The sequence below is a fragment of the Phaseolus vulgaris genome, chromosome 1, assembly GCF_051622355.1.
Source record: "Phaseolus vulgaris cultivar YP4 chromosome 1, ASM5162235v1, whole genome shotgun sequence".
Lineage (NCBI taxonomy): Eukaryota > Viridiplantae > Streptophyta > Magnoliopsida > Fabales > Fabaceae > Phaseolus > Phaseolus vulgaris.
The window spans coordinates 19119625-19144484 of record NC_143498.1 but is presented as its reverse complement, the minus strand read 5'-3'; positions in this window follow the sequence as shown (position 1 = coordinate 19144484).

Here is a 24860-nt window from a genome sequence, read left to right as displayed (position 1 = left end):
TAATAGTTTAATTGTATGCTTGATGCTTAATGGTGAGAAACGACCCTAGATGCTCACAGAGCATGAATGATTTTTGGAGACACATTCATGTATCTGAACCCTTTCAAATCAACCAAGTATGCCAATATTTGGGAACAAAATTGAGTACTTGACTTGGATCGTTCCATCCTAATGTAGAATCAAGCTATTGTAGGTCAAGGAATTGATTATGATAATTTCTTGTTCTAGATAACCATGATAATGGGATTGACTTGGTTTGGCCATAAGGAAATATGAACTTGAATAAATATAGCATTTGTAAGTAACAATAATATGAAACATTTACAAAGCTACTTCAATCCCAAAACTTGATGATGGAAGAGGCCCAAGCACAAGCCCACATGCAAGCCCACCAAAGGGTAGATTTGGGCCAACCATAGAGTTATGGCCAAGAGGATCCAAGAAGACGTTCTTTTACATGTTCAAATGCCATAAACTCTAGTGTAGAGTAGACTTTAATTTCTTGTCAAAATTAGCATAGGAACTTTATTTGTAATTTTCTTAGAATTAATTTTGGCACCTAAAACACCAACCTAGGTAAACTTAGAGTTTCTAAAAAAACCTCTAAATTTACCAAGGCCGGTCTAGAAAGCCCATGGAGGGGGTGAGCATAAAAACTAGACACACCCCTCCCCATGTGCTCATTTGTGCACCCATGTGCCATGTGCACCCATGTGCTTCACATTTACATTTCATTTGGCTAGCATTAGGGTTGCATTATGGTCCTCCTTAGCCTATAAAAGGAGGAGCCTACACCTTGTATTTTCAAGTTTATTGTGAGTAAAGTTATGCTGCCATTTTGTGCCAAGCTTTGCTTCTCCCTAGAATTCTAGACTCTAAACTTCATCTCCTTCACCTCTCCTTGGGTTGGCCGAACCTCCCTAGCTTCATACACATCATGTACCTTCAAGATCAACACCACTCTTGGGAGGATCTTGCTCACACACCTTCATAGCTTCCGCACCCCTTTTCCTTACATGATTCAAGAAGACCTTCATGAAATGCCATCATTTGGTATCATGAGCTATGGTTCTTCAAGATGAGTTGCTTTTGGTCTTTCATTTTTATTTCTTCTTTACTTTCATGTTGTTCATCTTATTTTCCATAATTGTCTTGCTGTTTTTTACATTTTAGTTGTTTTGGTGTGCTTTGTGGAAGATCCAACCGAAGCACTTTTGTTCAATTGATCTTGAACAAGTTCTTGTGCAAATTGTGATAGGATTCCATACACCTTTGAGTTGCTATTTTCTTTTAGGCTTTTGAGTCTTTATTGCTTTCATTATTTGGTTCATATTATGCTTTTGAGTCTTTAATTTCTGAATCTTATATGTTTTGTCAAGTCATGTTCATCCACAATGTCAACAATTCTTAGTAGTCATTTATTTGGCTTGATTGTTTCTTGATTTTGGGTAACTTTAATTGCTTTGAATCTGCTGTTCTTTGATCTTTTTGTGCCTTTTTAATTTTAGTTTGAGTTCATATTGTGTTTAGATCCTACACAATTCTATTTCACAAATTTCCATTGTGTCTAAACTTTGGTATCTTGCTGTTTTTGTTTCCAGTTTCCAGAATCCCCTGTTTCAGATTTTCTGTGCTGACTGTTTTGATCCAGAAAAATATTTTCACTCATAGGAAAATTTTGATTCTCTGGAATTTGCAAGTTTGAAGTGTTATAGAAAGGACAAAAAAAGAATTAGTCCAAAAGAATCAACAGAAAAAATGATAAATCTTTTAAAATCAGTGTGCAAATCTGAGGCGCTACAGCTGGCGTAACTGAACACCAAAATTGCAAAATTTATTAAAACAAATTGGTGCATGCGTTTTGAGTGATTCCAAATCCAGGATTTAGCTAAGATCTTGAATATCTTGCATATCAAATTTCAGAATCATATCTTAAAAACACAGCTCAGCATAATTTGGGGAAAAACACGTTTCTGGCCCACAACATTTTCCAATGGTGCTGTTTTTTTTATTTGGTCATCTAATTCTAGTGCCATTCTTAAGATTCTTTTGTGTGCCTACCTTTATTTTGGTACCTTTTGTTTGCTTGCTTAATATTTCTTGGACCTCTTTCTAGTTGTCATAATCTAACTCCTTTTGGTGGTACTGTTTTATTCAATTAAATTTTTCTTGCTTTTGTTCTTTGACCTCTAATTTGGTGCTGGAATTTATTTCTCCTTTGGTGCTTAATTGAATGGAAACTTGACTTGGGTAAGGTCTAGTCTTTTGATAGGTGCTGGAATTGGAGAATTAAAACCTTCATTCTAAGGGGAAACAAAGCCAAGGCCGAAACAAGCTTTCTTGAAAAACACTACAAACACTTGGAGGGTCAACAAGCAAAGACAACAAGGAAGTGCATTTAGCAAAAAGAGGATCAACAAAGGGAGTTTTTCTTAATTTCCTTGCAACTTAATTTGTGTTAATTACCTCTTAATTACGATTTAGACAGTGAGTGTGTCTTCAAGGGCTCAAAGTGTCCAAGAAGCCTCACCTAGGGCCGACTAGTATAGAATTCTTAATTAGCAATTGTTAATTGTTTGTAATTGCCTTTTCTTTTGCTTAGTTAGTGACGCTTTGCATGCTTATTTTTGTTAAGTTTGTGATAAACCGTCTAGCTTTGTTAATTAGTTAGCATACATTGTTTTTCTTGCATTGAAAAAAAAGTTTTGATTTCTCAACTTAATTGTGTTTCAAGTGGTTTACTAAGAGAAAGCTTTGTGTGAAGACATTGAGGGATAGTTTTTGGCTAAGGCAAAGGCTTGGTATTTAAGTAGTCCACTTTGACTCACCTCCCTTACCTGGAAGACTACCTTCTTTGACTTCCCTAAATTTTTCTCAAGGTAAAATACTTCTACACACAAAGCTTTAGTCATGTCTTCTCACTCCTCTAAATCTCTTAAAAGTGAGGTGAAATCCTTGAAATCTCTTTTGAAACAACTTACTAAGGATATTCAATCAATTTCATCTAAACAATTGGAGAATGAGATCAAAACTAATGAATTGACTAAAGCAAAGAATGAGAAGTCTCAATTTTCAAAAAAATTACATTCTCATGCATCTAGCTCTAAACATCATGATTATCTTGGGGAAGAAAGTCTTAGGAAAAATGAATATCATCAACAATTCCCTAGGAGAGCTAGGAAAGAGAGACAAGAAAACCTAATCAAGCATATCTCTCACACTCCAGCTAGAGAAATTCCATGTTTAGAATACCTTGGCAATGATCAATTAGCATCTCAATGTTTCAATGAAAGATCTATGATCTTAAGGGACAAAGATGAGAATAGTAGCCAAGAAAAAGAAGCTAGTGAGAGTGAAGAAAATGTAAAAATAGAAAAGCAAGAGAAAACCCTTGGGAAACAAAAGGCGTGGGAGAAGAGTGTTCCTTCCCACAAGGTCATTCAACAAGAAGGAAAAGTTGAAAATACATTTGAAAATATACCTCTTGTTGAACAACCTAGCCTTACCTTTTGTAAAGGAACACTTGCAAGCCTAGAAAAAAAAGAAGAATCCTTAAAAAAGGCTTGCATAGATAAAAATATAGTAGATTATTTTACATACATGCCAAGATATCACCAAGTGAAGGTCAAGTCATCTATAGGCATCTACAAAGACAATTTTTTATGTGAAGTAGTGCCTAAAGAAACTTGTCATGTCTTATTGAGACAACCTTTGCAACGAAATGAAATTTCCATGAACAAAGGTTGTATCAACGAGACTACCTTCACACATAAAAGATAAATTCTTCATGAAGGAGAACTCATGGGTCAAATTAGAGTTGATAAAACTCTAGAGCTTTTAAAAGGAAAATTATTGTCACCCATGAGAAAAGATGTTCAAAGACATTACCCTAGATACATTCCGTGTTTTAAAAATACATCTAAGGCGATGTCTCATGAACTCTATACTCCTTCATCTTTTGCAAATGATCCTTGGGAAGACATAAGCCTAAATTTCATATTAGATCTTCCTAGGACAACAAAAGGTTTTGATTCCATTTTCATGGACATGGATAAACTCTTCCTTAAAGAAGTGACAAGTCTTCATGATTTCTCTTCAAACTTAGTGTTGGATAGAGCTCCAAAATTTGAAAACCATCATTTGAGGATTCTCTTGGAAAAACTTGCAACTAAGTTGTCCTTTTCAAATTCTTATCATCCTCAAAAGAATGGTCAACATAAAATTGAAAACATAGCTCTTGTTACTATGCCTAGAGAAATCATGAAAGACAACCACAATTCTTGGGATGAGTATCCTTTTTCTATTGAGCAAGCATACAATACAGTAGTCCACAAGACTACTAATATTTCTACATTTGAAGTTGTATGTGAACATAGTCCTCTTTCTCTTTTTGCGTTGTTACCACTTCCTAAAGGAATTATGCCTAAGGAACAAGTAACCACTATTGAAAATTTTACAAGGCATGAGAGGATTAGAGAACACATGCAACCATCAAAAGAGAAATATTGTAAAAAGTTGCCAAAAACAAAAGAAAAACAAAAATGGCAACTTCATAAAATTGATTTGTATATAACTACTTCAACTAACTCATTTGCTTTATTTGATAATTCCCCTAGGTGGACGTTTGATCCGGGAGGGCAAGCATAGTTGAAGAAGCAAGAGGCTGCTATCCGAGATCAAATCTCTAGATTTGAGGATAGATCTTCTCAAGGAGAAGGAGATGATGGACACCATCCAGCCACATCCATTCCCCTAGCCATGAAGAAGAAGAAGCAATGGATTTGAGGACAAATCCTTTTCAAGAAGGAGGGGATGATGGAAGAGGCCCAAGGACAAGCCCACATGCAAGCCCACCAAAGGGTAGATTTGGGCCAACCATAGAGTTATGGCCAAGAGGATCCAAGAAGACGTTCTTTTACATGTTCAAATGCCATAAACTCTAGTGTAGAGTCGACTTTAATTTCTTGTCAAAATTAGCATAGGAAATTTATTTGTAATTTTCTTAGAATTAATTTTGGCACCTAAAACACCAACCTAGGTAAACTTAGAGTTTCTAAAAAACCCTCTAAATTTACCAAGGCCGGTCTAGAAAGCCCATGGAGGGGGTGAGCATAAAAACTAGACACACCCCTCCCCATGTGCTCATTTGTGCACCCATGTGCCATGTGCACCCATGTGCTTCACATTTACATTTCATTTGGCTAGCATTAGGGTTGCATTATGGTCCTCCTTAGCCTATAAAAGGAGGAGCCTACACCTTGTATTTTCAAGTTTATTGTGAGTAAAGTTATGCTGCCATTTTGTGCCAAGCTTTGCTTCTCCCTAGAATTCTAGGCTCTAAACTTCATCTCCTTCACCTCTCCTTGGGTTGGCCGAACCTCCCTAGCTTCATACACATCATGCACCTTCAAGATCAACACCACTCTTAGGAGGATCTTGCTCACACACCTTCATAGCTTCCGCACCCCTTTTCCTTACATGATTCAAGAAGACCTTCATGAAATGCCATCACTTGTGCTCAAATTGTTAACCTTCTATTGTATTTGTATCTCGTTTCAATCTTGCTAAATATTTTATTAGAATTATTATAGTTATTTCACAACATATATGCAACCAAATTTGATCATATTTTCATATAATTTTGAAAGTTATTACTGCTATAGTAATCTTTAGTCCCTGTGGATACGACAACCCTTTTCAACTATACTACAATTGACTTAGTCCGGTTGTCGAGAAAAAAGGATTTTAATAAATCTGCCTTCAACAAAAACCAAAATTGTTTTGTTTGTTATAATCAAAACTTGAGTGTTAATGGCAAGAGTTAAGATATTTAGACATTCATCTTATAAAAGCTTAACTTGTCTTTACCATAACGTATTTAACATTATATATATGGTTATATGTGACGTGACAAATATTCTCTTCTTAGTGCCATCCATGTGACTTCTCCAAGTCATCATTGCTTTTCACATGTAATCATTACATCTCCTTAGATTTAAGGAACTACCCATGTTAGTCCTTAATTTTAAGGGATTAAATGTGCTAATCATGTTTAGTGGAGATAACTCTTGATTAGCAAAATTAACTCCATTTTCTTCCATTCTACTCCTTGCAAAATCTCCTCCATTATAAAAGGGAGTCTCCCCATTTGTAAATTCACTCTTGAATATTGAATGAAAATATCTTTATGATTTTATATTTGGGAGTCTCTAGAGTTCTCTTTTCTTTCTCTAGTTCTTATCTTGAGAAACTCTTTCAAGTGGTGAATCTTCTTGCACTTATCCTTTGGTTCTTGAATTGAAGGTGTTGTGTTCTTTTGCATTCTCTTTTCTTAAAAACCTTCTAAGGTTTACATCACACACACACACACAAGCATACAAATTATAAATTGGTCATATCTATAGTTGATGTAAGATCTCCAACACATCTCTTTACGTTTAGAATTGGACATGTCTAGTGTATGATTAGATATTTGTGAGTGGTTTGATAAAGGATCCTATGATAAGTCCATCAAACTTTGTTAGGATAAACTCTAATTGAAAGTGGACTTTAAGCCTAATTTAGCCTTACAAAACTGTTTTATATGGCAAGGATTGGACCTACCTATATATTATAATTTGATTTTATCTATGTTGAAAATGAAGCTTTGATGCCTCCAAATTCATGAAGAAAACTTGAAGACTTTTTTGCTGAGTTTAGGGTTTAGTTCTAGGTAGTTTAGAATTTGCTAGATCCACTATTAATCAAATTCACAACTGAATCAATCTGGTTTTAAAAAGAAAAGTGTTTTTCAAAGCTAAGTGAAAAAAACCTATTGATTTCTCCTTTTAATCGGTTGTTTTTCCCTTAGCCTGTGTGAAGGGTTTTTTTGAACTGTTTTGACTTTGGTTGACTTAACTGTCAAACCAATTCAATCGGTTAAATCGACATTTCAATCGGTTGATTTTTGAATTTCTTAACAGCTTTTCATAAATCTGTTATATCTGTTTTCAGTTGTTTTCAAACTATTTTTGACTCATGTTTAACTGCTTAAAACGGCTAGTTTGAGGAGATATAAAGTTGGGATTACCCTCCCTATTTGAAGAGGAGAGAAAAGTGATTCAGAATACATTTGGTGAAAGTTTGGATTCAAGAAAGCAAGATTGCCTTGGTTCGTGCTTTGGTTAAAAAGTGGATTAGGAGCAACTGTGATTTCCTGTAATCATGTGTAATTTGTTCCATATTCTCTTGTAATTGTTTTTCAGTTTGAATACTTGTAATATGTGTATCTTTAATGTTAGAGGGATGTTCTGACTGTGTGTGTAAGAAGTCAAAGAGGAAGTGTGTTCTTGAGTGGTCAAGATCACCTCTTTGAGGTTGTGGTGTGTTGTAATCTGTTGTTGATTACCTAGTGGAATACCCAGTGGTTTTCTGGGGACTGGATGTAGCTCTGGTAAGGAGTGAACCAATATAATTGTTTGTGTGATCTTCTCTCTCTCACTCATTTAAAAACTGTTTGACTTGTGATTTTTTCTCTGCTGCCATAAACAATCGATTAAATCGTATTTTCAACCGATTGTTTTTCTAATAACAGTTTTTAATCAATTTGTTTTCTTGGCTGATCTGATTCTTTGATCTATAAATCATCATTAATCTTCATTCTAACCCAGTATTTGCGAAAAACTTACCTTAAACAATTCAACCTCCCTCTTCTTAAGGTCATTAATTCTAACAATTTGTAGTCAATATAAGATCTCGAACACCCTGAGTGATCTTTTAAACAAATGTTTAGATATAGAATTATTTTTATAATACAAATTGTCTATACCTTAGCAACATAGTATATCTTTTATAGAGAGCATGGTGGAATGCAAAATTTTGATTTAACTCATTACCATGATCTCCATTTGAATAAGTTATTTATGTCACAAATTAATAGATTGATTTTTTGAATTGTGTCCTTCAAAATGTTTATTTTTCTAGACGTGGACAAGTTATGAGATGCTGATTTTCAAATATTTTGAACTACAAACAACAGTTCCCAAGGTCATAATTTCACTTGTTTTTATTAATTTTTTAGTTATATTCTCAATTGAATATTTAAATTTTGACACTAGTTAATTTGACAATGTAATTTGATATTTTTTTTTCTAATCAGGCAAATAAAATCATGGATACTAAATTATGGAACAAACTTGCACACGTTAATCATTAAACTACTTTTGTATTTTGTAACACAACTTGATTAACTATTCAATGTTCAAAATGTGGTTAAAACTTACCAGAAGTGTCAATAAAAGAATGTAATGCAGATTGATAAACTGCAACCAAAGGTCTCTAAACTTTATGAACACCAACAATTTTTAAAATAATATAGAACCTATGATTGAAAATTTTGTAAGAATGGTTGAATTTGTTGTTGTCTTTTCTTACTTTAGATATGCGTTGTATTTATAAGTAAAAACAAGTAATTAGTATTAAATTTGGTTAAAACAGAATAAATAATACACTACAAGAAAGACATTAAATATAAATTAATTTAGAGACAAAAATAATTAGTCATTATATTAATTAAGTTTGATATTATTTTATAAACTAAAAAAATTATCAATATTTAAAGTAGTTTCTATTATTAATAAAAAATTATAAATTAGTTTTTAAAAATGTAGTTGAAGACCCAAATTGTAGGAATCTCATGCAAAATGTTACTTTGCAACCTCCAAACTACGCAACAAAAGATTGAAACTATGGAATGAAAATTACAAGCACTGATTTAACTACATTATTGCAAAGTAAAGAGGTCAAATTCTTAAGGAGTTAGCATATTATTTTGTTACTTCAATACAACATATATAAAGTTAAATGAATAGTTTCTTTTATAAGTTGAACCTTTTGAAGATGAGAAGCTTTGATGTATCAAATCCTCATGGAGCTTGAAGTTGTGTTATGTTTTAGGTTTAGGTTTTGTTATGGGATTTAGAATCTTTGTAAGATCAGTCTTGATTCTCACACAAAGCTTGTTTCAATCTGTTTTAAAGAACTAAGTGTTTTTCCATGCAAAGGAAAAAACAAACGATTAAAGTTTCGAGACAATCAGTTGTTTGTCACTTAGCTGGCAAAGGAGTTTTTGAAACTGTTTTTTGAATCAGTTGTATAACTGCTGAAACCATTCAACTGGTTAAATCGCAGTTTCAACCGATTAAATGTGAGTTTTCATAACAGTTTTTTGAAAATATGTTTTAACTGTTCCAGTTGTTTAAATCTGCCTTAAATGGTAGCTTTTCAAGTGTTATAAAAATAGTCTTCTTTCAAATGTTTAAAGATTGATGAAAAAGAGAAGTTTTACACTCTGATTTGAGATAAAAAAGAGAGATTACCAATTGTTTGTGAAAAGGTGTTTTTCCAAGTTTAGCAAGATTGCCTTTGGGCTCAGCTGTGATTCAAGAACTGATCAATAGGTTTTCTGGTGTATTGTAATTCCAGGTGTTTTCTACCCTTGCTTGGTTTCTTGTAATTGTTCATATTACACTTTGTAAAACTGTTTGTAAAATCTTGTAAAGTTAGTGTGATTCTGGCTTGAGGTGTTTGCTGTGTGCAAAGAGGGTGAGTACGCTTTGTGGGATTCAAAGTCACCTCTTTGTGGTGTGTGTTTTTAATATGTGATTGGTTACATAGTGAAATACTCAGTGGTTTGATCAAGGACTGGATGTAGCTCAGGGATTGAGTGAACCAGTATAAACCTTGTGTGTAAATATCTCTATCTCTTCTCTCTATAACTGTTTGATATTTCCGCTGTCATAAACAACCGGTTAAATCGTTCTTTTAACCGATTGAATTTTTTATATCAGTTTCTGTTTGCCTATTTGATTAGCTTTCTGAATTGCTTATATGAGTTTATTGTTAAAGATTCATTCTAAAGAAAGTATTTGCGAAAATCTTCTATAAACAATTCACCCCCCCTCTTGTTTTAGCCATCAATCCTAATAGAACCATACTGCATTTTCTTATTTTCTTCATACTACTAAATAAGTCCTTTTTTTATTTGACTATTTGTTATTGAATTCAATGCATAATTAGTCAAATAATTAGTATACTAATATTCTTTAATAATATATTATTATTTTCTGCAAGCACCACACGCAGAAAGTAGGACTTCATCGCCTATTAAATTAGAAAGATCATCAAGTGGAAGCAACACATTAAACAATTTTTAAATTAAGTCACTATAAGAAAATTTATTTTTAACGCGTTAAATTTAGCGTTTCTAGCGGTTGTAACTCATGTTATGTGCGTTACCCGCTGCTTTTTTTTTCTTTGAGGATCCAACGTTGTTAACAAATTACTGGTGGTGTTTACTAACCCCTGAAATGAAAATTATTTTCTGGCGGTTCTGTTAAACGCCCATCACTTCAAAGGGTTTTTAAAACCTCGTCACTTCCAGGGATTTCTCAAACCCCCGTTAATTTTATTTTTTGTGTTTTTTTTTAAATGGGTTATGTTTTTTTCAATGGGTTGTGTTTTTCAATACACATAAATCCTAAAACAAATGAAAAGTGATAAAAGGAAAAGATTATAAATTCTGAAATTTATAATATAATGTAACATTGATAAATGGAACAAATAATAAAATCTACAACATCAAAATTAGGTTTATGACGATTAGGGTCTCACCAATAATGTTGGAACTTGTTCATGTTCCTCAACATGGTTAAATTCGCCATGAATGAGTGTTTTTATGTTGTTTGTGCAGGAAGAAGTTCTAGCTCAAGCTTGTGTGGTGAAGAGTAGAAGAAATGTGATTATGATTGCACTAAAGTTTACGCTGAAGAAGACTAGGAATTTGCCATATATTGCTTATACCACCTTCTATAACATTCTACAACCCATTGCTCTTTTGGATTCATGACATCTACATTCTAGAAAATGTGGTCTCGTTTCTTAATCATGTTATGATCATGACTGTATACTAACTGGTTCAATTCTTGGTACATACATATATAAGAAATTCATACGTTCGTGTTAGATTAGTTTAACTTAAGACATGTTCACATAGAGATTCATCATAGTTTATGATCTGGATCTCAGTTATTTGTCTCTCTTTGTTAAATCAAGAATGGTTCCTTGTTAAGCTTAATTCCTTTGTTATGGACTTAACAACACTGAGGTAAATTTTTGTTATTCATAAACCTTACAAACAATTATATTCCTTGTCATCTCATCACAAAACAACCCTAAACTACTTGAAATATTTCAACCTTGTCTTCCCTTGAATCCTAACGTTGAAACTTTCTTTTAAACTAACATTTCATTTATCACTGTTTAAGCATATTTTGTATAGAACCCACAATTTGTTTAGTTTGTAGGTCATTTATTTGTTATCATTATGAGATTGGTGTGATAATAAATTCAATCCCATTCATGATGCAAAACTAGCTTGTTTTGGCTTCTTCTTTGTTGTAGGTTTGTATGTTGTGGAAGAATGGACTTGAAAGTGACATCAATGGCTGAATTGAAGTATGGAGAAGATGAAATGAAAAGGAGAAGTAGAAGCTTAAAAGAGGTGTGACCAACTTCTAAGAAGATTCAAGGAAAACACTAATAGAAGTGTGAATTTGAGAGTGAGAATTTGAAGATAAATGAGCTAGCAATTTGGGCAGTTTTTCATTATCAATTCAAATATGAAAATTACATGTCTAAGCACCTCTATTTATATCCTAATATGGTGCCAAAAATTTGATTATGCTTTCCACTTAAATCTTGACAACTGTCATTCTATAATTGGAGCAAATCCTCTCCATTCATAGTGAGACAAGTGGCGGTTTGTAAGTGGAGAAGAATCCTCTCAAATGAGGTGCATCCATGTGTCACTCATGCTTTCCATGTGCTAGTCCAGTTGGGAATTCACACTTCCCTTGCCATGTAAGTGTCATCCATGCCTTCTTAGAATGCTCTCCAAAATCCTAAATTGTCTAGGTTTTATTTTGTGCCAAAAGAAGCCTAAATGTGACTCTATCTAGATTTTTCTATCCTATTTTATTACAAAGTGGACTTTAAGCATAACTCAACCCCATAAAATCGGTTCATGAGGTTGAGGTTTGCACCCACTTATATACAATAGATTGGCCTCATCTCTAGTCGATGTGGGATCTCCAACACACCCCCCTCACGCCGAGAGTGACAGCTCGTGCGTGGGATAACATATTATGGGTGGTCCAATAACGGCTCGATAGCGGGTGGTCTGATAAGCCCAACAAATACTCCCTAGGATAGGATCGAAATGGCTCTAATACCATATTACAAAGTGGACTTTAAGCCTAACTCAACCCCATAAAACCATATATACAATAGATTGTCCTCATCTCTAGTCGATGTGGGATCTCCAACATCTCCAACAAGAAAAGAGAGATATTCATTCTCATATCTTTTACCTTCCTTTTACTCTTTTGTTCTCTTTTATTCATCTCTGTTCTATTTCGTAATCTGGTATCAGAGTCATTTTCGAGCCTATCCTAGCGAGTATTGTTGGGCTTATCAGGCCACCCGCTATCGGGTCGTTATCGGACCACCCATAATATGTTATCCCACGCACGAGCTGTCACTCTCGGCGTGAGGGGGTGTGTTGGAGATCTCACATCGACTAGAGATTAGGACATTTCCTTTGTATATAAGTGGGTACAAACCTCAACCTCATGAGCCGGTTTTATGGGTTTGAGTTACGCTTAAAGTCCACTTCTTAATATATTTACATCCCCTATTCTACTAGGCCCAATACATGGCCCAAAAAAATAGGCCCAATATATGGCCCAAATACAAGCCCAAATAAGACCCAAATAAATCCTACACTACTCTTTACAAAATTTACAAGGCTGAGAGGAAGAAAAAGACTTTACAATTTCTTCAAAATTTCTTCAATAAGTCTCGATTTTCGTCTATCTTCTTAGCCGAAAGTTTTGTGACCAGATAATTTTCATCCATTCATTTAATTTATTCGAGAATGTGATTCATGGTGAAAGCAATTTTCATACAACCAAGCACTACAAATTTAAAATTTTAAATACGAAACTAAACTTTGATTTATCTTTGTATATTTAATCAAGTCAAAGGTTGCAGACATGCATGATGCACGTTCTCAGAGGAACACAAACACAAAACGGGTTTTATTCTAAAGTGAATATTCTACTTCTTATGCTAAAGTAACCATTGTGGTTCATTTGTTTCATCATGCAGATTTGAATGGCAGAACTCTGCTTAGTTCTTTCTCTCTGTTCCTCTATAGTTGATTGCAATGCAATGTTGCATAACTTTCCATATCTAAGCCATCGCAAATGTTTACTATTGCACGTGAAATATCACTTTATTTTTCAATGGGACTCACTTTTAGTTACTTTGCCTACACACAATTTACCGAATATCTTTCATCTCACCTGTTACCATCTCTTATTTTTCTCCAACCACAAAATAAAAACTTTTCACAAAAATTAATAAAAACTACCAATATAAAAAAACACCGAAGAACAATTATAAAAACACTACTCTCAGACACATTGTTATCAAACCAAACATTAAAGGTTATTATAATGAAAGAAGAGCAAACCAGATAACCAGAGACAATTTTCGATCCTTGAGCAGAGACCGATGCATCAAATCCGTAAAACACATTGCAATTCTGGAAATGAGAAATGGGAAAAAATGAAAATAATTTAGAGAAAAAGATAAAAAAAGTTAAAGATGATTTTCTAGGATATGAGAAGAGTGTTTGCCTCTGAAACTAATTTGCCTCCGAAAGGAAAGCATTGTGTAAAAGTGAAAATGTTTGTTTGAAAATGCACTGCTTAAAAAACATGAGAAAGATTGTGCCAAAAAAAAGGAAAGTGAAAAAATTTAAAACTTTCCTGTGGTTTATTTAAAAACCACTGAGACTTATCATGGTTAAAAAAACCTCTACAATGAGTGTCTTCCTGAAAGTTATCATAACCCCTCTTAAATTTTTTATTAAAATTATTTTTTTTAGTGCGTTAATGGTATAATATATACCAAATTTTGATTTGTGTAATTTTGGTTTTTTGGATAAGTGTACTTGTTGTACTAGTTGTTTTACAAGTTCAGTTGCAGAATGCGAAATTTCTTCTGAAAATTATAATTATAATTTTCATTTGATATGTTTATAGAGCATTGCTATGGTGTGTTTATAAATCTTTCCGAAAAGAGTATTTCCTTTTTTAAAATTCACAAGAGTGAACACGAACCATAAAAACTAGATTTCTTTGGTTCTTTCGAAGAGTACACAACTAATTAATTAATTGTAGGAAATGATTATGATGTTTATTAGACATTTGAAAACATAACTTTTTAATATATTTTTTTTAAATGTGAAAGGGGGTGATAAACTAATCAGAGGATTGAATAGTTTTCTTAATGTTTTGGTAACAATAACAAGTTTCTAAACCTACTATTGCTGGATATTGGTTCTTTATTAAATAAACCAGCCAAAAGATGATACGTTTGTTGTACCAAAACATGATTAATTTATGGTAGAAGTCATTTTAACAGTTAATCACAACTCACACAACCATGAACATTGAAAAGTGAGTGAAGTTATGAACCGCTCCCAATGACCCAATTAGTTGGTGTTGTGAGCTAAAAAAAGAAAAGCAAAAGAAAACACAAGATCCCATTGGAAGTTATGATAACTGCCAATAAAGCAAAGGACCCACGTTCTATTCTTTTTATCAGATAAACATTGTATGCATGATATAGCCCTTATTTTAATGGCAAAAAATGAAGGGCCATTGGTTTTTTAGCTTAGAATTCTAATGCAAGGATCATGTTAATCAACACAAATTCATGATTGATGGCATGAGTCTCTAGACAATGGACGTTGGGGGTGTCATCATAGGTGTTGAATCCTTTGCATAAACAACAATGGAATTGTCTCTCATTGTGTTGGTATCCGCTAATCTATTATAATATAATAGTTGAGAAGGGATGGATAATGATCATTTGGATCCCTCAAATATCATAATGTAATTAGTGAAGAAAGAAAAAGATTTACACACATAAATTTTATGTAAATGTATTGTTTTATTTAACTTTTTAGGTTGTTTCAACTTTATAGTGTGTATGTGTAATCATTAGACTTACATTTTTATATTTTAAAAAAATTAAAAAAAAATTTACATTCATCACATTACTTATAAATTTTAATAAAAAAATTTCTACAAATCTATTCTATTTACCTTAATCCAAACAACTTAACTTTCTTTCCACTCTCCTACTTTCAAATTCTTTCACTCAAATCCTTTACTCTAACCCAAACAAGACATAACATAAATTTTTACTGTTATAAATTATTGGAAAGTAATACATTTTGTGTTAATTTAAAGGTATTAAAAACAGGAATTCTTTTTAAAATTTTGTTAAAATATTTTAACTCTTTTTTTCATAAATGCATTAATAAGAAAAATAAAATAACTAATTTGAAAACATATTAAGGAAAAAAACGATATTGAAAGGTTAAAGTATAAATTATTTTAGAACTTTTCGTATAGCTAAGCTACAGTATAACGTGGGAAAATTTTCATGTACAATATATTTTATATCATAATAAAATAAATAACTACATAATAAATAAACTAAAATAATTTAATATATTAATTTTAATATTTATTAATATATGCTTTTATTTAAAAAATAAATAATTAAAATTGTATTGGACAGGAATGTTCAGGACATCAGTCCAAGCATTTGGCTCTGCTCGACTTGGGGTCCAAAATCGAATCATGGGCTTGACCCAGTTTTAATGGTAAGCTCGGTAAAAGAATAAAAAATATTAAGTTTGGATATAAAACCGTTAGTTAAATATATATGTCGATATATATTAAGTTGTTAGAATAAAATATATGTGAATATACACTAAATTGTTAGTTAGTTCAATATATACATAAAGATGTTAGTTGAATTTATAAATTTGTTAAATAAGTGGAGAACACTCAAGAATAAAGGTGCAAGAGATTCTCTTATGTTGTTAGCACCGTGAGTAAAGGTGCTCGTGGACAAAATATTTTCCTTTTGTTAGCATCCAAACACAAAAGGTGCACGTGAGCAGGTGGTTTTCTGTTATTATTTTATGCTTTCAGTAGAGATTATATTCTCGTGAGTGAAAGCTGTTAGAGGAATAACTATAAAAGGAACTTGAGACCGGTAAAGGTATGTTGTTTCTGAGTACTAGAGACTGAAACTAGTGCACCAAGAAGAGGCAGATTAGAAGCAGAGCTTGCCCATACAGTCAACCCAAAGGTCAACCGACGAGAACATTTGGTGCCCACCGTGGGGCACGATGTAACCTGATCCCATCGATATTTACCACCGAGCCTTCTGACGTGATGAGAAACACAAGGCAAGGACTTTTGGGATCTAAAGGAAGCGAGGCTCCAACCTTGCAATAAATCATGGAGACAGGTAAAATTGATCCCGTTGGGATCTGAAGGAATGGAGGTCTCAGCCTTGCAACAAATCATGGAGGCAAGTAAAACTGATCCCACTAATTACCGTGACACAAATGATCATTTAAATATGTTGAGATTCCTGAAAATAACAAACATAATTGTTATTATTTAAATATAATTTTTATTATTTAAATATGTTATCGTATTATTATGAAAATCACATAAATGATTTATCATTTAAGACTGGTATGATATCATTGTGAAGATAACAAATATAATTGTATTTTAACATGTTATGATGAAAATCACATAAATGATTTATCATTTAAGACTGTTGTGATATCATTGTGAAGATAAAAGATATAATTGTTATTATTTAAATTTGTTATCATATTATTATGAAAATAACATATATGTAAATAAGTTATCTTGTTAAATGATTAATTATTATCTTTAAGTCTGTTGTGATATCATTGTGAAGATGAAAGATATAATTTTTGTTATTTAAATTTGTTATCATATTATTATGAAAATAACAGATATATGAAAATTTGTTATCATGTTATTATGAAGATAACATAAATGATTAATTATTATCTTTAATACTATTGTGATATCATTGTGAATATAAAAGATATAATTGTTATTATTTAAATTTGTTATCATATTATTATGAAAATAACATATATGTAAATCCGTTATCATGTTAAATGATTAATTATTATCTTTAAGTATGTTGTGATATTATTGTGAATATGAAAGATATAATTGTTGTTATTTAAATTTGTTATCGTATTATTATGAAAATAATAGATATATGGAAGTCCGTTATCATGTTATTATGAAAATAACATAAATGATTAATTATTATCTCTAAGACTGTTGTGATATTATTTTGAAGAGGAAAGATATAATTGTTATTTTAAATCTGTTATCATATTATTATGAAAATAAAGATATATATGTAAGTCTGTTATCATGTTATTATGAAGATAACATAAATGATTAGTTATTATCTTTAAGACTGTTGTGATATTATTTTGAAAAGGAAAGATATAATTGCTATTTTTAAATCTGTTATCATATTATTATGAAAAAAACAAATATATGTAAATTTGTTATCATGTTATTCTAAAGATAACATAAATGATTAATTATTATTTTTAAGTCGGTTGTGATATTATTCTGAAGATGAAAGATATAATTGTTATTATTTAAATCTGTTATCATATTATTATGAAAATAAAAGATATATGTAAATTCGTTATCATGTTATTTTGAAGATAACATAAATCATCAACTATAAAAGCATAAGCATACTGCATTATCTTATCAAGGAAGTTAGTTGATGAATTGCATTAATGCCATTTAATGCATAATTATTATATTTTGTGTCCTCATAAGATTAATATTATACCCCTTAAAGAAGATTTCAACATCTCACAATGAGAAGACAAAAAAACGATCATCCTTTTGAATTTAGAAGTGTTTCATTTGACAGATGATACAACACTTTACAATATATTCTCATATTATGATAAGGCACACATAAGAATATATGAAATGCAAATAAAACATCAAACGATACATATAAACTAAGAAAACCTCGTGCTTATGCTATGTCTGCAGGGAATGTTCGTCTACCAAAGAATTGTGTTTAAAATAAAATATTAAAGATCTCTCAAGATGTGAGCTAAAACTGTTATCTTCATCAACTTTTTGACACAAAGAGATTGTTAACTTTGACCCAACTATCTTCCATGTATGGAATTCACATCAATTGTGAAATTGTGCAATAGGTTATACTATCTAGGAAGATATGTTTTGCCCGTTATCAAGAGCGTTATGAAGAAAAAAAGAGAAAAATATAGGTTCTATTAAATGCAACAATCGTGATAAAGCTCATCATATGTAGAATGAACAATACATAAAAGCTAAAAATGTTCAACGCCTATAAACAATCATCGAAAGGATACCTTCTTCAACAAGTATATAGAAAAGGAATTCATCAAGAAGAAGAGAAACAATATATTAAGGATAGGTTACATAATGCCAAAGAGGATACTCAAGTGAAGAACATTCCTTTAAGCCAATAAAGAAAAGGTTGTAGTATGCAAAGACGTTGATAAAAAAAATAGAGCAAACCTCGTAGCTTTATAGAAGGATACTCAAGTTGAAAGGAAACTAATGTAAAACCTACACATGGTATTCGTAGAAACCAAATGTAAAACTAATGTAATAGGATCCTAAGAAACCAAATGGAAAACACTTAGAGTGTTTATCTAACTACTTTGGAGAGTGAGCTAAATCATTGTATTTGTAGAAAGATGTTACCCTTCCTAAAGATCAATATTATCTGAACTAGGAGAGAAAGCCTACACATTGTATTCGTCATCAAACACTCCTAGTCATCACACTCAATGATCAGATGATCATTAAACACCAAACATCTAGATCTTAGTCAGGAGTTGTTGTTTGGTAAATAATACTCATGGTCAGCCAAAACTGGATTAAGTAAAGAATACTCCATGACGGGGCTAGCCAGGAGTGGCTGCAATCCAAAAGAATACTCGATTAGCTAGGAGTTGTTAGGTGTAAAGAATACTCAGGTTAGCCAAGAGTCATTTGAGCAAAGAATACTTAAGTTAGCCAAGAGTGGCTTTAGGTAAGAATACTCAGTGAAGCAAAGATTGACCTATGTCAAGTATGAGCAAGGTGCTTTGATGTCTTCAAATCCAAGTGGAATGCATGAAGAACCTTGCTACTGGTTGTGTGTGTGTGTCTAGAGTATTTGAATTTGTTAATTCACTCTGTGTGATGATTCAAGGTTGTTTGATTTCAATCCTTTTGAAAAAGATATGTTTTCTAAAGAAAGTGAAAAATCAACCTGTTGAAAATTCGATTCAACCAGTTGTTTTACACTTAGTGTTTTTTGAAAAGGATTTGAAAAAGCTTGACTTTGTTTGACTTCACTATCAAACAAATTCAATCGATTGATTCGTGTTTTCAACCGAATGATTTTATGAAAACCTTAACAAAATTCTGTTAATTTAATATGTTTTAAATGATTAAAATTGATTCTGGTTATGGAATTAAATGTTTTGACCAACTGTTTGGTGTTTAAATAAGTTGTTTTACACTCTTGGTTGTTAATCAACTAAGAGAAATCATTCAAATCAATTTTTCAAGATTTCAAAGAGCTTTCACTCATTCTCAAGTGTGGAATATGATTGTCCTGTATTCATTGTACTTTAATCTTTGATTGTATCCTGGTGTATTCCATTCCTTTCTTTCTTGATCACTGTAATTTTGTGTGAAATGGTGTTGTGCAGTTTCAGAGGTTGTTCTGAAAACTATTATGAGTTTTATTCCAAGAGACATGTTTTAAGTTGTATGAAAAGAAACTTGTTTGAAATGTGTTTCACTTTAACTTTTGCATTCTTGACATACTTGGATAGGTCAATATGCATTGGATATTTTTTATTAGACTAAATATTCTTAGTCTAGTCTTTAGACTTGATGAATAAGAAAATAATGTAGAAAAATGATTTACTTGAAGTTTGTCAAGTGTGTTTGATATAACACATCTGATTAAAAAGGTGGTTGATGTGACTATGTCTCAATCAAGAGAGTCAGCTTAGAATTATTAATTAAATGATTTTTAATAAAAAACTTTAAAGAATTATTTAATCATAATTCAATTATTTCTTGTGATTTTTATTTTTTTACATAAAACAATACTCAATTTTAGTTAGGAGTGATTATGTTTCAAAGAATACTCAGAGTTTTAGTTAGAAGTGATTATGTCTTCAAATAATACTTGGATTATTTTGTTAATTAATGGTTGAGGTTTAGGGTTAGGGTTCAAATTGTTTCTTAAAATATAACGTCCGATATTGAATTTGCAAAAGATACTTTATCTAATACCTTAAAATCCTGTTTTATATTTTCAAAATGTAGATGTTAACAATATTTTTTGTCTAATACAATCTCTAACTTTTGTCTAACCCAATATAATATTCAATGAATTTGATAAGGTTGAAAGTGAAAATTGGGAATCGATGTCTTAGTAATTATTTTAACTATTTTTTGTATTCTCTTCAACTACATCCTCTTTATGTTTTTCATATTTTACTATTATGTCGTGTTTATAATTGTTGTTTTTCTTGCCATCTTAAAATTAGATTAATATTTGAAGAATTACAAGATAAAGAGTAAAATAATATTTTAGAAATGAAGAAAAAATTATTTAATTTAATCTCTCATTATAATGACCATATTTTATTAATGTTATTAAAATAATAAATATTTTTAGAAATAAACTTTAATTATATGCGAGAAAATTCGTGTGTAACATGACCCACCGATCAGTTTGTAAATATTATTAATGAATTAAAAGGAAAGTCTTAAAATTATTTGTGGCTAATTTTAAAATAAAGTGAGGCTCTTGAATCTCTTCATATGCCTATATTTTGCCTCGAAGGAACTATAATATCTGGTTGTCGGCAAAAGTAGTAAGCCAAATTGTTTCTTTTTCAGTTAAAAATGGGCAAAAAAAAAAGAACAGAAACCATCAAACTTTAAACATAAATGAAATTTCGTTGTCAATGACAGAAAAATGGAAATAATTGAGAAAGGTGATGAGAATAGAGGTTAGAATAAGGGATGAGAGAACCATGACTGTGTCACCATCTCATAATCTTTCATAGATACGCATGAGAGAGATAGACATGAAAAGTCCTCATTCTCTGCATCACATTCTTCCATTTCTTCATCTTTACACTTGGATCACATTCGTGTTTACTATAAAATACAAACATAAACAAAAAAATGCTTTTAACATTAAAGAATTACAGTGTGATTGTACAACTTTTTTTTAGGACTTTTAAAAGTTATATATATAACTCAAATCAACTTTTATACATATTTAAAACTATTTTACTCAATAATTTTATGTTGTATTCATCTTTATTTGGAGAGGCTCAAAACATATAGAAGACATCTCCACGAAAAAGAGTATCATTTTATTACTTATACTCGTTTTTTTTTATATATATTATTCCATAGTCTCTTACTGAATTGAGCTTAAAAGTTTTTTTTTTAGTAGACTTTAATTTGGTAATAGGACAACTACTTCCGGAACTTATCTTACATCCTACAGAGTGCAAGACAAAACATAAATCATGAAAATACTTTGTCTATAAATAAGACGCAAGTATTAGGAAAAATAGATAATCTAAAACATAATGTGTTTTGTCTGATAAAAGATACATCATTAGAAAATATGGATGTATGTAGTGTAGTGTTAATGTTGTATGTAACGAAAATCTTTATAAGTTTATTATGTGTTGCAGAGAATGCTTTTATCTTTGCATCTATCAAGAAGATCTCACAAAGCATACATCAATGTCAAAGATCTCTTGAAGGGCACGTTAAAGCTTTTTTTATGCGAACGCACATTATAACACGTCTCATCTCAACTCTGGAAATGTTATCTGACTCATACAGTCCTATGTTTTACTGTAGTTTGGTTGAAAGCTCATTAATCGAAGCCTAATTAGTCATGTCAACTATCAAGATTTTTCTTAAAGAAAAGATAAGCATCCACTACTACATGAAGCACATTTAGAGCATCTATAAGCTAACGCATGAATATATGAAGCCTTGAAGATGGAAATTTGAAGTGAAGTCTCTCAACAAGTAGAAAAGGATTTGCAATGAATTTTTTCTCAACTTCTTATAAAGAAATATTCCAAGTTGAAAACATGAAGGACAAGTGATTAAGATTTACAAAAATAATACTGCCAATTTCATTGTTAAAAGCTTTTAGTGCCTCAAACTTTACAAAACATTGTTAATGTTCGTGTATCAAATTAGTAGTGTTTAAACATTGTATTCATAAAAAAACGTGATTTATCTACCTAGTGAGAAAAAATGTGTGATCTTTTATATCAATTCCTTTATTCACCAAACCCCTAGTTAGGAGTGGTTGTTTTCTAAACAATATGTAGGAGTTGTTGATTTCTAAAGAATATTTTGGGTTGTCTAGTTAGGAGTGATTGACTTTCAAGTTTTTAACCAGGAGTGGCTACTTGTTTAAATAATACTTGGGTTGTTTAGGTCAAAACTGAATGGTGTTCAAATAATATTCGATTTTATTTTCATAGTGTTAGTATGCTTTAGTGAAACTTGACCAAGTTCATCAAGATCTAGATGTAGTCTACATTTATAGAAAAACCAGTGTAAAAACTTAGTGCAAATCCTACTTATCCTTAATCTCTTGTATATTGCATGTTATAAAAAATATGAACTAACTTAGAAATGAGAGTTTTTAAAATAAGTCTTTTGAAAAGGGTTTTGACCGGTGTTCTATCAATTCAAAGTTGCATCTGACCATACTTTATCAAATGTAGTATTGCGAAGAATTTGCCAAAAAAAAATTCAATACACAATTCAACCCACCTTTTTGTGTATTTGACCTATTTCCATGTTAGTATCAAAACTCACTCTCTAAGGTTGGTATCTAAAATCTTGGTAGCTAAGTAGATACAAATTTAGAAACTATTTATATAATAATAGAAACTACTTTAGATATTGATAATTTATTTAGTCTCTAAAATAATATCTAATTTAGTCAACTTAATCACTGATTACTTTTGGTCTCTAAAATTAATTTCTATTTAATGATTTTCTTGTAATGCTTCAAATTCTACAAATTGAAATAGGTGGTTAGAGCATACAATAATGAGCAATCCCAATTTTACATTTCATTCTCGAAATCAAAGATAAGTTTCTATAAATTTTGCAGTATAGAGCACAACCTATGTGGATTCTTGACGTATACATGCATTTTGTATTTAATTAGTATTTTCCCGTACAAATTAAAATTGAGGGTTTAGGGATTTAGAATTGTAAAACACAAATTCAAAAAGAAACACAAATAAAAAAATTGAAAATTAAGAAGATGAAAAGTTCAATTCACAAATCGTATGTAAGACAAAAAATACCAGAAAGTTACATATAGATATTTCCGTATGTAATGCAACACATTTTATTTTTAATTTTTTCATTATTATTTTTATCTTTTTTATTATTATTTCTGATTATTATTTATGTCTATTTTTATTATTATTAATTACAATTATGATTTTTATTATACTTATTATAAATATTATTATTATTGTTCCTACTAGGGAGATGGGACCTAGAGAACTATTGAAGTCTTTTTCTCCTTCTTTCGGTCGGTCAGGTGATTGGGTGGTGAGCTGGGATTCCTCTTGTCCTCCTGCTTCTCCTTCGGCACTCGGCCTCGGCTGAACACCGGATGGTGGGGGTACCTCCGAAGGCACTCCGACGCTCAAGTCAGTAAAGCGGGTGGTCAACTCTCAGGTAGGTGAACAGTAATAAATGACATACCTTACTCCTTGGGATGCGCGCTATTTATATTATTTTAATGGGCTTACCTTGTTGGGCCCGTTTATCGAGGTGGATACCGCTTAGGGTTGCATTACCTAATTCTTGATGATGGATTGACTTCACTGATCTTGGTTTGAGCGTTAATTGTAATGGTGTTCGGCCATCGGCCAAATCATCATGGCATGGGTCGGCCATCGGCCACATTCCAGTGATCTCGGTCGTCTCGGTCAAGTCTTCTAAGGTCTCGACCTCTCGGTCGTCTCGGCCAAGCCTTCTAAGGTCTCGGCCTCTCGGCCAAGTCTTCTAAGGTCTTAGCCAGGTTCCCCTGGTCTCGGTCAAGTGACCCGACCTCGGGCAGCCAGGTGGGCCTCGGCCTCGCCCATACCGGTACACTTGCCCCCCAGGCTCAAGGGCAAATGTGTTAGATATATCCGATGAGTCTTTAATGATGGGTGTCGGTCGGTCTCCCTTGATCGTGCGACTATTCCATTTCTCGAGGTGTGACGTGACCTAGGCGACGTGACGTGATTGGCATTAATGAGGGGTTTTTTGGGCAGGAAGCGTAGTGGACCGTTGGATCTCTTGGATCTAACGGTTGAGATTGGCGCATTGGTTCAGGATCCAAGGCCCATGGGCCTTATAAATAGGGGTCTCCAATAGTGTCGAAACCTTGCATTTTCTGAGTGAGTTTATCTGATAGCCGAGCCTTCCTTCGTCCACTGCTCTGAGAACCGAGTGACCGTTCAGCCTCTTTACAAAGCTTTTCCTTCGCCTTCCCTTTCTTTTTTCACAAAGGTTAGTGATGTCAACCGTGTCTCGGCCAACGTCTTCCTCGTCCGGTCATTCTTCCCCCTCTCTCGGTCGTCCCTCTCCTGCCCTCGGGCTTTCTTCCTCTTCGTCAACCTCTTATTCATCAACCTCTTCATCTGCCACCGATTCCCTATCGGCTGGGGAGGCCGAGGCGCCACCCATGGTAGAGGTGGTTAAGGGGGACAACCCAGTTAACGTTGTTGACCGGTC